The sequence below is a fragment of the Chiloscyllium plagiosum genome, chromosome 12 (genome assembly GCF_004010195.1).
Source record: "Chiloscyllium plagiosum isolate BGI_BamShark_2017 chromosome 12, ASM401019v2, whole genome shotgun sequence".
Lineage (NCBI taxonomy): Eukaryota > Metazoa > Chordata > Chondrichthyes > Orectolobiformes > Hemiscylliidae > Chiloscyllium > Chiloscyllium plagiosum.
Window position 1 is genome coordinate 74,073,640 of NC_057721.1, and position 15,547 is coordinate 74,089,186.

Sequence of the window (15,547 nt, forward strand, 5' to 3'; positions counted from 1 at the left end):
AAGAATAGATAGAGTAGACAGTTAGAAACTTTTTCCCCGGGTACAACAGAGTGTTCAAAGGGGACATAAATTTAAGGTGAAGGGTGGAAGGTATAGGGGGGATGTCAGGGGTAGGTTCTTTACCCAGAGAGTGGTGGGGGCATGGAATGCGCTGCCTGTGGGAGTGGCAGAGTCAGAGTCATTGGTGACATTTAAGCGGCAATTGGATAGGTACATGGATAGGTGCTTAAGCTAGGACAAATGTTCGGCACAACATCGTGGGCCGAAGGGCCTGTTCTGTGCTGTATTGTTCTATGTTCTATGTCTATGTTCTAGGTGTTGCTTCTGCAAAAGCTTGCATGATAAAATTGGGCTGTGCATGCAAATACTAAACAGTGAGAAGCGAAACAGGTAGAATTATCTATGACTAATAGGGCAGAGCAACCATGGATCAGGGTGTACCAGTCACAGGAGAATAGTGTATCAGTCGCAGGAGGGATGTGGCCAATGGAAAGAATTTAGTTTGGCAGGATGATCGCATGAAGACAGCAACCTACGCCAGGATAGTCACATATAAGGAATAAGATAAATAAGAGTAAGGGGCGACAGGCTTAGAGTAGTGGGAGAAGTAAACAGAGGCAGAGTGAAGCTAGAGCTTGTGATAGGCTACGCGCTACAGCAAAAGTAACCAGTGGGGTAAAAGGGGAGGACCGAGAGATGCAGCTGAACTGCATAATTCAGAATGTAACCCTCAGATCGGGGGTGCCTACCTGTTAGACAGCCGTCTTGCAAGAACGTTTCAATAAAATTCGCTGCTTCAGAATTTGACTCAGACTGAAATTTATTGACACGTGAGCTTTGTTTCTCACACTGGCTGACCAGCATTTATTGCCCATGCCTAGTTATCCTTAAGAAGGTGGTGGTGAGCTGCCTTCTTGAACCACTGCAGTCCATGTGCTGTAGGTTGACCCACAATGCTGTTCAGGAGGAAATATCAGGATTTTCACCCAGCAATAGTGATTCACTTCCAAGTCAGGATGGTGAGTGGCTTGGAGAGGAACCTGTAAGTGACGGTGTTTCCTTGATCTGCTGCCCTTCTCCTTTTGGTTGGAAGTGGTCATGGGTTTAGAAGGTGCTGTCCAAAGACTTGTGGTGAATGTCTGCAGTGCATCTTGTAGATAATACACACTTCTACTACTGAGCATCGGTGGTTTAGGAAGTGGATACTTGTGGATGTGGTGCCAATCAAGCGGGCTGCTTTGTCCTGGATGATGTCAAGCTTGTTGAGTGTTGTTGGAGCTGCCCCCATTCAGGGAAATGGCCTTCTCTCGTTCCTTGTTCATATGCTTGTCGAAGTAACTTTTGCCTTCAAATGATCAATCAAGTATTTTATTGTGGTTGGATAGAGGCGACAGGACTGTACCAAAAGTGAGATGGAATACTGACTATTAAAAATGTGTGGCTGTATTCCACAAAACACTGTTAAGATTTTGTCCATGAGTTCCATTTAGCAATGATGCCACGAGAACATGCAACAGAGGTAGAGCTTCCTATAAATAGGAAATTGAATAGGTTAAAAACTAAGCCCTTTGAATCCACCCCACCATTCAGTAAGATCGTGGCTGATCGGATTTTAACCTCAATCTACATTGCTGCATATCCCCAACAATTTTCACCTACTTGCCCCTGTGGTTCCCCTGAGGTAATCTATTCCAGTTTGCTGGGGTAGATTTCGTTCCTGAGTTTTGTGTTAACCAGTAGAGGACATCCCCATCCCACCACCCAAACCAACCCAACAGTCCCCTTTGAAGCTAATGATCATGGAGACAGGCCCTATCCTTAGACTGATGCCCCCTGGTGGATGTAAGCAAGCTCATCTTTAACTCAGTGCAGCTTATCTCATTGTTTCGCATGGCCTCCATTGGGCTCCACTGCATCAGAGGATATGGCAACTTCCAGTATTGGGAGTTCTTGTCCCACCACTTCGGACACTTGGATGGTGTGATGATAGGTGGAAGGAGGAGGAGAGATGGACAGAGAACCTGCCCCGGTCAGGACTTAGCACAAAACCCTCAGCAAAGGCCAATTTCTGGTACACATTGATCTTAGCTTGTTTCTTTAACTTTCCTCGACTGGTATGGACTGGAAGCAGCTATTTGGTATCTTCTATGTTCCTACCTAGGTTACCATGAAGGCTGCTCCTTCTCAACCTTTCCCCCACCTGAGGCATGGTGGCCCTCGGGTTAAATCACCACCAGTCGCCTTCTCTAATGAGAGAGCAGTCCACTGGTTCTTTGGGACTATAACGACTTTACCCTACTTTACGTTTCTCCAAAAACATTCATTTAACCTCCGGCAAGGAGAGGAGAACATTTTTTTGGCAAGTGGATAAGGGTGGCGAAGTAAAATCTCTTCTATTTTTTCACCCAAACAGAAATCTCTTAAAACAAGAAGCAAAGAACAAACTCAGGTAAATGACACAAGAACAAGAAAGAACCAACCAAACCAACACACAAGTTGAATGCAGACACACCTGAGAGAACTCGAGTTAGTACAGTGAAATTTGAAAGTTTACATCTTACACTGCAAATCAAAACAAAACTGGAGGTCTGGAATAAATCTCCACTGGGACGAGGAGGAAGGAAACTGGAACAATATGAAGCTCCACAAGGACAGAGTGTGGCCATACATCAGGGAGCTCCTCCAGAGACATGTCAGAACTCAGTCTCTACTGCCTGCAACTTGCAAGTAAAACTGAAGGTTGCTTTGTCCACAAACATTAAAATATTCTGTGTTTTGAGTTCTCTGACATCATCCATTTGTAGTCCAGTCCATGCTTTGAACCTGATGTTGCAGCAATTCCTTATTCTTTGTATCGATATAGAAATTGATATAATAGCTTGATCCATTTGTATCTTATCGATCTTCCATTTGTGTGTACGTTCATTTCTTGTTTCGCCTGTATTGATGCCTCCTATTTGTTGAGTCTGATAATTAGCATCGTCTAATCATTGCAGGCCAGAAAAGCTGGGGTGACCTGAAACAATCCAGTTAGCAGAGGAATTGGTGAATTAGGCAGAGGTATTATTAGACGCTGCTGAAGTTAGCTTCAGCAATTTATTTGTTCTATTCTGAATTTTGTTCATTCTGTCAACCCAGAATTACAAGATATTGGAATAGAGGCAGGTCAATCAGTCCCTTGGATCCATTCCAAAAGCAACGTCATGGTTGATCTGTGCCTCAGATTTCATTTACTGGCCTAAAGATGTTGAAGTCTCTGATCATAGTGACATTCCTTTTGTTGTAGAGTGTTACAGCACAGAAACAGACCATTCACTCCATTGTATCTGTGTCAGCCCTTTGAGAAAGCTGTCCAAATTTGTTCCATACCCCAGTTTTCTCACCATAAGGCTGCCAATTAGATTTAATTACAAGGTTAGAGCCAGGGTTGATCTTCTTGGAGAATTACATTCTCTCGGAATCACAGATTGCAGTGTGTCATCAATAGAAATGTAGCCATGAACAAAAAATTGGCATTAAACGATAAAATGCTATTAAAACGCAGTGTCCTCTACCCTCTCTCCTCTCTTCCTCACCTTCCCTTTTTCTCTTCCTTATCATCTCTTCTCTCCTTGCTTATCCTCTCCTCTCTCTTCCTCCATGCCTGCTCTCTACTTTCCTCTTCTTCCTTCTATCCCCCTTCAATGAAAACCGAACTAACTGAGGAACTACAGAGTATCCTGCAGACAGGAAATAAAGAAATTAAGGAATAAGGTAAGGAATGAAGTTGAGGTGGAAGATTTACCACAACCACAGTGAATGGTGGAACAGGGTTGAGGGGCCATAGAGTCTATTTTGCCTGTTCTGCTGTAAAGTTATGTTTCTCATGTTAATATAATGGGCTTTGACACAACTGACCTCTACAAAGAGTCTGCAGATATAAATTGTGTTTTTTAAAATAATAATCAATATAAGCGCTCCATTGAAATCTTCTGACATTCAGGTGTTTGTGAAATAGATTCTGTTCAGTTCAAAAAATTGAAATGAATCATCTTTGAATATCAGAAACAATGGAAGTGGCTTTTTGGAATGGAATATGATAACGTTTAGCACAAGTGGAATATCGTTTGGTGAAGTGAGCTTAGACACTGCACTGTACTGTGTGAGTGTGCATGTGATAATTTGATCACAGTGCCACCACCTCCCCTGTGCGACAGAGAGTTGCACCATTGGAGCAGAGTCTTGTGGTTGATATCACAGAACCTTTGGTTCTACAAAATATTGTGTAAAAACAAAGAACATTTGTGGCCACTCCACTCATTGTTGGCCAGAAATCAGAACAAAAATTGCTGGAAAAACTTAGTAGGTCTGGCAGTATCTGTGGAGAGGAAACACAGTTAGTATTTCAGGTCCAGTGACCTTTCTTCAGAACTGATTACAACTGGGATTGTAGCTATATGTATTAAAGATAGAGTGTGAGAAGGAGTAAACGATAGGTGGAGGTGGAGTCATTGTTGTCCATGTCAGCTAAAAAATAATTTTGTTCTAATTTCAAGGTCTTGCTCCATAAATTTATAGGTTACAGAGCACTTCAAGTCCACATTCAGATGTGATGAGATTTTTGAAAATTCATTCACGGATTAAGGGCATCACCAGCTAGGCCAGCAATTATTGTCCAGAGGGCAGTTAAGAGCCAACCACATTGCTGCGGGTCTGGAGTCACATGTAGGCCAGACCAGGTGAGGATGGCAGTTTCCTTCCATTAAAGGATATTAATGAACCAGGTAGGTTTTTCCAGCAATCGACAACGGATTGATGGTCATCATTAGATTCTTAATTCCAAATTTTTTACACACTCAAATTCTGCCATGACAGGGTCTCTGGATTAATAGTCCAGTGATAACAGCAGTAGGCCATTGCCTATACCTCCTGTTTCTTCCTTTTCTACCCTTTCAGGCAGTGAGTCCCAGATCCCAGGTCCTTCTGTACGAAAACAAAACTCTCCTCAATTCTCCCTTTTTTTCTGCTCATTGATCTCTGAACCATCCTGTTAATCATGTGATGGGAAAAATGTTGGAACCTTTCCAATTACTTTCCAGACTGCAACATGCATGTAAAAGTTATGCTTCCTCAGAAATTAAGACTCACTGAATGAATAACAACATGCACACACATCGCTCTATCACAGCTGGATTACTGTGCACAATTTTGAGCTCCTTATCTATGGAAAGATACACTGGCAATGGAGGCAGGCCAGAGAAGGTTCACACAGCTGAAACCAGATATGCAGGGATTGCCTTATGAGAAGAGATTGACTAAGTTGGGCTTGTAATTAATTAGAAGAAGGACCTGATTGAAACATATGAGATTCCTCTGGGATTTGACTGATGTACTCCATATTTCAGAAGGCAGCAGCATGAACCCAAACAGCCAACTTGCCTTAACCCCTTCAATGGTTACTTCATGCCAATGATCAGCTTGGGGTCAGTTCATTCTTGGACAGACTTGGGTTTTATTTCACAGATCAGGTTTGACCCACTGTCAGTACCCTGACCTGGAGGAGAGGATGTTCCTGCCACTGTAATATGGGCTTTTGCCTCCAGCAAGGTATTTGTACGTGAAGCGCCAACACTTATGCCAGTTCCTGTAACGTTAAGAACTAGACTTCATTAATGTGGGATTCAAGGATGCAATGATCATTTATCACTGGTCCTGATATAAACAAATATTACTATTACACGCACTTCGTATCTCAGATAATATTAAGCTATTCAGTTATAAACAATAACTAGCTTCTAGCGATGCTCTAGTGCTATTATCAGTAGACTGTTAATCCAGAGACCCAGGTAATGGTCTAGAGACCCAGGTTCAAATCCTGCTATGACAGATGGTGGAATTTGAGTGTGATAGAAATTTGGAATTAAGAATCTAATGATGACCATGAATCTGTTGTTGATTGCTGGAAAAACCAGCAATATCCTTTAGGGAAGGAAACTGCCATCCTTACCTGGCCTGGCCTGGCCTAGATGTGACTCCAGACCTACAGCAGTGTACATCAGGCTCAAAGTGGCCCCAGTTAAGATGGAGTTTGAGACCTTTATATCCTAGCGATCACATACAATGCTACAGTGATAATGTCATGAGCATGTTTCTTAAAGGTATACTGGCATACTGACTATGAGACACATTACAACATCCTCGTTTTGCTAAAGATTTTTCAAAATACTCCAGATACACATTATTGTACACAGGCACCTGTTGTCAATTTATTATTTATATTACCAGATAAAAACAGAGTTAAGGAGATTGAATTATCAATCTTCAATGTCGTGATTTGGAGTGTTGACAGCTATTTGTTATGGCGATCAATTAGCCATCTGGAGATGTACATGCTGTGCTTACATGCTGTTATTTGACAACTTTGTTATCTTGCTGCTATTTGCTGTCACTCAACATCACTGCCCAACCATCTCTGCAGAGTGTTCTTCCTCACTCTCTTCAAAACTGACTGTATTAACAATATTGAGTTCAATAATTTTAGTACATGAGCACCTTCTCCCATGTCCTCCCTCCAAACTCCACACACCAGACTTTGTCATCACTTGGCACAACGACCCGTTGTCAGCTACTAATAATCTCCATTAGCATTGATTCTCCCAGGCTGACCTTTACTCATTCCTTTGTCTGCTCAGCTGTTTTTCTTTCTCTCTCTATCTCTCTCTCTTTCTACGTCTCTATCTCTATATCTCTATCTCTCTCTCTCCCTCTCCCACTCCACCCCCACCGCATCTTCAGCAATTGTACCAACATTTAAACAGCGACAATCAGTTCTGAAGAAGGGTTTCTGCACTCAAAGTTAATTTTGTTTCTCTTTCCACAGAGGCTGCCAGACCAGCTGAGTTTCTCCAGCAATTTATCTTTGCTATGGATAGATGCTTCTGAGGCAGGCAAATTGATGAGACCATAAGCCAATAGGAACTGGAGGAGGCGCTTGGCCTTTCAAGTTTGCTATGACATTCAATAGGATCGTAAGGATGAGGTTAAGTATGTTTTCTGCTTTTGTTTGTTCTTTCACCACCTAGTGCAGTCCCACTCCTGGACTATACCATACCTGCCATAGCAATATGTTTTGACCAACATCATATTCATACTGAGATATGGTTCTTATGGAATTACTATTAAAAGTCATTATTTCAAATCCAGATGGGAATTTTAAAATCAAATCTTTTCTTAACCCATGATCCAGAACATTTCAACAAACAGAGATGAGATAGTGAGCGGGACTGGGTGTGAGTCGAGGCAGAGTTTTGGATGGATTCAAATTTTCAAAACATAGAATGTGGGAAGCTGGCCAGCAGCACATGGGAATAGTCAGGTCTGGTTGTTTAAAAAATGGCATGAGTGAAGGTTCCAGCAGAAGATGAGCTGAGGGGTAGAGTCTGTTGATTGTCTGGAGGTAGAACAAATGTAGACGTGTGACTGGAACTTTATCTTGGGGTCAAACATGACGTAATGTGTTATGAGCCTCAGATAGTTGACATAAAGAGGGATGTAATCAGCAGTTAAGGAGGTGGACCTTGTACCCAGGATCAAACAGAGCTGTTTTGGTTATTTCAATATTTCATTTGAAGAAATTTCTACTCAGACAGTGAAATAGCTTCAAAGAGGCAAGTATCCGATCACCAACTCACCCTTTATTTACAAGTGCAGTACGGGCGTTCTGACCAGCCAGCTCAGAGAAAGTGAGGACAGCAGATGCTGGAGATTAGAGTCAGAAAGTGTGGCGCTGGAAAAGCACAGCAGGTCAGGCCACATCTGAGGAGCAGGAGAGTCGACATTTCAGGCATAAGGCCTTTATCAGCTTAGAGCCAGTCCCTAGAATGAAGTGACTCTCGGAATCTCCTGCTTATATCTCTGGTTAACAACCGCAATCAATGATCTCATTGCCAATGAGATCCACCTGGACTTTCTTCCATTCACTGCAGATCATCTGACAGTTCATTAACAATGCAGCAGTTGGGACAATTGTTGGTGAGGAAGAGCTGGGAGGGGACAGCATGCATGTGGAAACTAATAGGAGGTTTTTGGCTGATGTTGCTGAGAGGCAACATGGAGTTGGGAACTAGGTGAGAGCTGGGAATGGATATCTGGGCATCACCAGATATTCCTGTCTGGGAGCAGCAAGAGAAGCATTTAATGGTGGTTCCTCAGCTTTGTTTGGATATATAAGAACAAAATCAAGTGGTTGAGTGCAGGTCCTCCCAGTTGGGTGCCAGGGGTGAGGCAATGGAAGAAACTGATGCAATCAACCATATTAAGTTCTGTAAACAGGTCAAAAAGGATGAGTACAGTTAGTTTGCCTTTTTCCCAGATTCGTTATTTGTGAGATTGTTAAGAGCTGCAGCAGATGCAGAACCTAATTAAAGGCATTCATTGTCGGATTTCCATGCATAATATAGATGGACTGAGGCAGGAACAATATGTTACATTGTATTGGACAGGAAAGATAATTAAGAAGAATGTACCACCATAGATTGGGAGAATTTTGGGGAAAATTTGTGCTGCTGTCCACTGTTCTACATTTTTCTTCAAATTCTTTCAATATTTATCAATGGCCCATTGGTTCAGTGGTTAGCACTGCTATCTCAAAGCACTAGGGACCTGGGTTTGATTCCAGCCTCAGGCTACTGTCTGTGTGAAGTTTGCATATTCTCCCCGTGTCTGCATGGGTTTCCTCTGGGTGCTCCAGTTTCTTCCCACAGTCCAAAGATGTACAGATTGCGGCCATGCTAAATAGTGTTAGGGGTGTGCAGGTTAGGTGCACTGGTCAGGGAGAAGGTAAAATAATAAGGTAGGGGAATGGGTTTGGGTGCTCTACTCTTTGAATGTTCGGTGTGGGCTTGTTGGGCCAAATGGCCTGTTTCCACAAAGTAGGGGTTCTACAAATAACTTGCATTAACATAGTCTTTTAAGTTAAAAATCACACAACACCAGGTTATAGTCCAACAGGTTTAATTGGAAGCACTTGCTTTCGGAGCACTGCTCCTTCATCAAGTGTTTGTGGTGAACCATCTGATGAAGGAGCAGCTTTCTGAAAGCTAGCGCTTTCAAATAAACCTTTTGGACTATAACCTGGTGTCGTGTGATTTTTAACTTTGCCCACTCCAGTCCAACACCAGCTCCTCCACATCATAGATTTTTAATGTAGCAATTGTATCGTAATAAGTTTCTGTTCAGAAAAATTCTGTGATTTGTAAGATTACTACTCCAATGGCATATTAACAACAGCAGATCATTCAATGCCTCTAGCTTGTTCTACCATTGACAACTCAGTTCTGAATTTGCTTTATATTTCCTTAAGAGTCAACCATGTTGTTGTTAATCTGGAGTAATATGTAAACCAGATTCGACAAGGATGGGAGGTTTACTTCCCAAATGAGTCATAGAAGCCCTACACCATGACATCAGACCATTCAGCCCATCAAGTCCACACCAAACCCCTGAAGAGCATCCCACTCAGACTCATTCCCCTCCCTTTCCCTGTAACCCTGCATTTTCCCACGGCCTATCCACCTAACCTACACAACTTTAGACTGTGGGTGGAAACTGGAGCACCCAGAAGAAACCCATGCAGAATACACAAATTCCATGCAGACAGTTGACTGAGGGGAGAATTGAAACTGGGACCCTGGTGCTATGAGGCAGCAGTGCTAACCACTGAGCAACCACGCCACCCCATTGTCTTTTTTTACAGCAATTGACAATGGTTTCATGATCAGCGTTAGACTCGCTTTTTATTCCAGATTTTTATTGAATTCAAATTTCACTATCTGCTATGGTGGGATTCAAACTCATTTATCCAGAGCATGAACTTGGGTTCTGGATTGCTCATCTAATGACTTTGCTACTACACCATCACTGTCCTTTTGGACTATAACCTAGTGTCGTGTGATTTTGAGATGGGAGTTCAATGACAGCAATTGTACAATTTTAATTTGGGAGCATAAGAAGTCAGAGCAGGAAGAGGACATTTGGTCCATTTAATCTACACTGCCATTCAGAGACCATGGCTGATGAATGATGACCTATCTCTATATCTTTTACCCCATTTCCCCATTGATTTAATTAGTATCCAAAACTCTTTTGATTTTTTCCTTGAACATGGTCCATGATTGAGCTTCTACAGCCTTTTGGTGCAGACATTCTTTAGAATTTAAAAGATTCACCATTCTCAGAGTGAAGATGTGACTCTTTGTGTCAGCCTAAGTGGCCTGTCCTTTATTTTGACTCTAAGACCACAAGAAATAAGAACAGGAGCAGGCCATTCGGCCCCTCAAGCCTGGTCTTCAGGTCGTCAATAAGATCATGGCTATTCTAATATTTCCCAATTCCAATTTTGTTCCCTTTCCCCATAACCCTGATTCTCCTACTGATCAAGAATCTACCTATCTTGATCTAAATATACACAGGGACTTTTCCCCCTTGAAATAAATCTAGAATTAACAGATGTAGTCTCAGTTACAGAGATCATGGAACTATCAGATGGTCATATAACCAAATCCTTTATAGACCTGATTGGTTGTCTTTGTTCAGTGTGGATCATATGTGGCTCCAGATCCACAGCAATGGGACTGACCTTTAATTACCATGTTGTACCAAACAGCTATGCACTTGCTAGATTCAAGGAGATTGCCCACGTCCTTCTCAAGAACAATTAGGGATGGACAACAAATGCTTATCTTTCTAGCAAACCAAATGCCTTCTTATTGATATCTGAGATAGACCACTGTTTTGTTGAGCAAAGGTAATAAAGGATATGGGTCAAAAGAAGATAAATAAAGCCAAGCCACAAATCAGCCATGATCTCATTGAATGGTGGAACAGGCTTGATGGACAGACTCCTGCTCCTATGTTCCTATTAACTAACAACTAAAAACAATAGTAATTTTCAGAGCTTCAGGATACCCTTTGCGGCCAATTCAGTAATTCTGAGTTGTAGCCAAGGTTACAATGTAGGAACGATGGCAGCCAATTTATGCGTAGCAATTTCCAACAGATAAAATATTTCCATGGGGTATCTTATACCTATCTGAGAGGACGATTGGGACTGTATTTTAACATTGTAAGCAAAAGCAGCTTGCATCCGGGAGTATAGCACTCCAATGGCATTTCAGGTTAGATTATTGTGATTTGGTCTTTGTGATGGAATTTATGAACATACCACATTGAACATAGAAAAATACAGCACGGTCCAAGCCCTTTGGCCCTCAATGTTGTGCCAGTCTCTTGTCCTATTCTAAGATCAGTCTAACCTACTTACCCTTCATTGTAATATCTTCCTTCCATGTGCCTATCCAAGAGTAGTTTAAATGTCCCTAATGTATCTGACTCCACTACAACTGCAGGCAGTGCATTCCACACACCCACCACTCTCTGTATAAAGAACCAACCTCTGACATCTCCCTTAAATCTTCATCCAATTACCTTAAAATTATGCGCTCTTGTGATAGACATTTCTGCCAGGAAAAAAGGTCTCTGACTATCCACTCTATCTATGCCTGTCAACATGTTGTACACCTCTATCAAGTCACCTCTCATCCTTCTTCGTTCCAATGAGAAAAGCCCTAGATCCCTCAACTTTTCTTCTTAAGACATGTCCTCCAGTCCAGGCAGTCTTCCGGTAGATCTCCTCTGAACCCTTTCTAAAGCTTCCACATCTTTCCTCTAGTGTTGAGACCAGAACTGAACACAATATTCCAAGTGTGGTCTAACCAGGACTCTAAAGCATAACCTTGTGGCTCTTAAACTCAATTCCCCCTGCTAATGAAAGCCAACATACCATATGCTTTCTTAACAACTCTATCAACTTGGGTGGCTACTTTGAGGGATCTATGGATGTGGACCCCAAGGTCCCTCTGTTCCTCCACGCTGCCAAGAATCCTGACTTTAACCCTGTATTCCGCATTCAAATTTGATCCTCCAAAGTGATTGACTTCACACCTTTCCAGGTTGCATTCCATCTGCCACTTATCAGCCTAGTTCTGCATCCTGTCAACAAAGGAGCAACATAGGAGCAGAAGTAGACCATTTGAAGCCCAAGATTGCTCTGCCTTTCATTAAGATCATGCCTGATCTCTTTGTGGTTTGAATCCCACGTTCCCATTTACCCTTGATAATCTTTGAGGTCCTTGCTTAACAAAAATCTACCTCTGCCTTCAAAAGTATTTCTTCTGAGGCAGACAGTTCCAAAATTATACAATCTTCAGAGAAAATTGTTCTCTTGTCTCTGTTCTTAAAGGGTGACTCTAATTTTTAAAAAAATGTGCTCCCTAGTTCTGAGAAAACATCCTTTCCATGTTCACCTTGTCAAGACCATTCAGGGTCTTATTCACTTCAACCCAAATCATACTTCAGCCACCTAAACTCCAATAGAAACCCAGTCATAAGACAACCAACTCATTCCAGCTACCAATTTAGGAAACTTCCTCTAAATGCCTCCAATCCAATCCTTCCTTAAACAAGGAGATAAAAACCGAACACAGTATTCGAGATGTCATCTCACTAATGCCCTATATACCTGAAGCATAACATCCTTATTTTTGATTTGGAGATGCCAGTGTTGGACTGGCGTGCACAAAGTTAAAAATCGCATAACATCAGGTTCTAGTCCAACAGGTTTAATTGGAAGCACTAGCTTTCGGAGCGTTGCTCCTTCATCAGGCCATTGCAGAGTACCATGGAATACAGGTACTCAACAACCACCTGATGAAGGAGCGTCGCTCCGAAAGCTAGTGCTTCCAATTAAACCTGTTGGATTATAACCGGGTGTTATGCGATTTTTATTCTTATTTTTGTGTAAAATTCCTCTCACAATAAAGGACAGTATCCCATTAATGTTAGGAATCACTTGCTGTACCTGCAGACTAACATTTTGAGTCATGCACTAGAGATGCACTGTTAATCAATACTCTGCTATTTCATTCTTCCTGTAAGTTCACATTTTTCACATGATACTCTATCTGCCAGTCCTTTAATCAATCTATATGTGCTTGCATCCCTGTTATGTCTTAGAGTTATAGAGTCATACAGCATGAAAACAGACCCTTTGGTCCAACCTGTCAGTGCTGACCAGACATCCCAATATGACATTGTCCTATTTGCCAGCACTTGGTCCCTATCCCTCTAAACCCTTCCTATTAACATACACATCAGGATGTGTTTTAAATGTTGCAATTGTACCAGCCTCCTTTGGCAGCTCATTACATACATGCACCACTCTCTGCATGAAAAAGTTACCCCTCAGGTCCTTTTCAAATCCTTCCCCTAACCTTAAACCCATGCCTTCTAGTTTTGGACTCCCTTACCCCCGGAAAAAGAACTTGGCCATTCATCTTATCCATGCCCCTCATGATTTTACAATCCTCTATAAGGTCACCACTCAGCCTTTGATGCTCCAGGGAAAAAAGCCCCAGTCTATTCAGCCTTTCCCTATCACTCTAATCCTGTAGTCCCAGCAAAACTCTTATAATTTTTTTCTGTACCCTTTCATTTATAACAACATCTTTCCGATAGAAAGGTGACCAGAATTGTATGCAGTATTCTAAAAGTGGCCTCACTAATATCCTTATAGCTGCAACATGATGCCCTAACTCAAGTACTCAATGTTCCAACCAATGAAGGCAAACAGGACAAATGCCTTTTTCACCATGCTGTCTACCTGTGATTCCACTTTCAAGAAACAATGCATCTGCATCCCTAGGTCTCTGTTCAGCAACACACCTCGGGGTCCTACCCATCAGTTGAGATCAGTTTTTATTTTCTTGGTAAATGGTCTATTCAAAGATGTCATCGTGGTGAATTTTCACTGAATGGATCTGCCTCACCTTCAGAAACATCAACTCGTCTTTTTGCTACATCTGTTTCAACAGCTCTGAGATTTCTCCTCAATAGAATTTAAATTCTCCTGAATCTCTTGATGGGTTTTCTCCATTAGTTCTAGAATCCTCTCCTCTCCTTCACTGAGTAAACGCTGCTCTTTCTCAATGAGAATCTGGTGCATTTTTGTGAATTTGTATGTTATAGTCATAGACTCATTGTCATAGAGTCATACAACATGGAAACAGATCCTTCAGTCCAACTAGTCTATGTTCCCAAACCCAAGTAGTCCCATTGTCTGCATTTGGCCCATAGTCCTCCAAACCTTTCCTATTCATGTATTTATCTAAATGTCTTTTAAATATTGTAACTGTATCTGCATCAACCATTTCCTTTGGCAGTTCATTCTAGATATGAATCACTCTCTGTGTAAAAACTTTGCATCTCATTTTCTTTTGAAATCTTTCTCCTCTCACCTTAAAAATATGCCCCTCGTTTTGAACTCCACCCCCCAAAGGAAAAGATCCTTGCTATTCACCTTATCTATGCTCCTTATGATTTTATGAACCTCAATAATGCCACCCCTTAACTTCCTATGCTCCAGTGAAAGAAAGGTCCCAGCCTATCTTGCAACTTAAACTCAACATTCCTGTCGATATCCTGATAAGTCTTTTCTGAACTCTCTCCGATTTAATAATAATATCCTTCCTATAGCTAGGCAACCCAAACTGAAGACAGAGCTCCAGAAGAGACCTCACCAGCATTCTGAGAACCTCAAGATGATGTCCTAACTCCGGCACCCAAAGATCTGAGCTCTGAAAGCAAGCGTGCTAAACACCTTCTTAACCACTCTGTCTCCATGTGATGCAAATTTTAAAGAAGTATGTACATGCAATATTCCAAAAGTGGCCAAACCAATGTCCTTACATCCGCAACACAACCTTCCAACTCTTATACTAGATGCTCTGATCAATAAAGGAAAGCATACCAAACGCCCTCTCCACTATCCTATCTGCCTGCGACTCGACTTTCAAGGAACTACAACCTGCACTCCAAGGTCTATTTGTTCAGCAACACTCCCTGGGACCTTATCATTAAGTGTTTAAGTTCTGCTCTGATTTGCTTTTCCAAAATGCAACACCTCGCATTTATCTAAATTAAACCCCATCTGCCACTCTTCAGCGCATTCCCCATCATAAGACATGATTTCTCGCATGGTGACTATCCCTAATCAGTCCTTTTCTTTCCAAATACATGTAAATCTTCTCGCTCATGATTTTCTCCAACAACTTGCCCACCACCAATTTCAGGCTCACTGGTCTATAGTTCCCTGGCTTGTCCTTACCACCCTTCTTAAACAGTGGCACCACGTTAGCCAATCTCCAGTCTTCCGGCACCTCACCTGTGACTATCAATGATACAAATATCTCAGCAAGGGGTTCAGCAATTACTTCCCTAACTTCCCACAGAGTTCCAGGCTACACCTGATCAGGGCTTGTGGATTTGTCCACTCTTATGCATTACAAGACATCCACACTTCCTCCTCTGTAATATGGACATTTTTCAAGATGTCACCATCTATTTCCCCACATTCTATACCTCCTATGTCCTTCTCTACAGTAAACACTGATGGAAAATATTTGTTTAGTATCTCCTCCATCTCCTGCGCCTTGACACACAGTCTGCCTTGCTG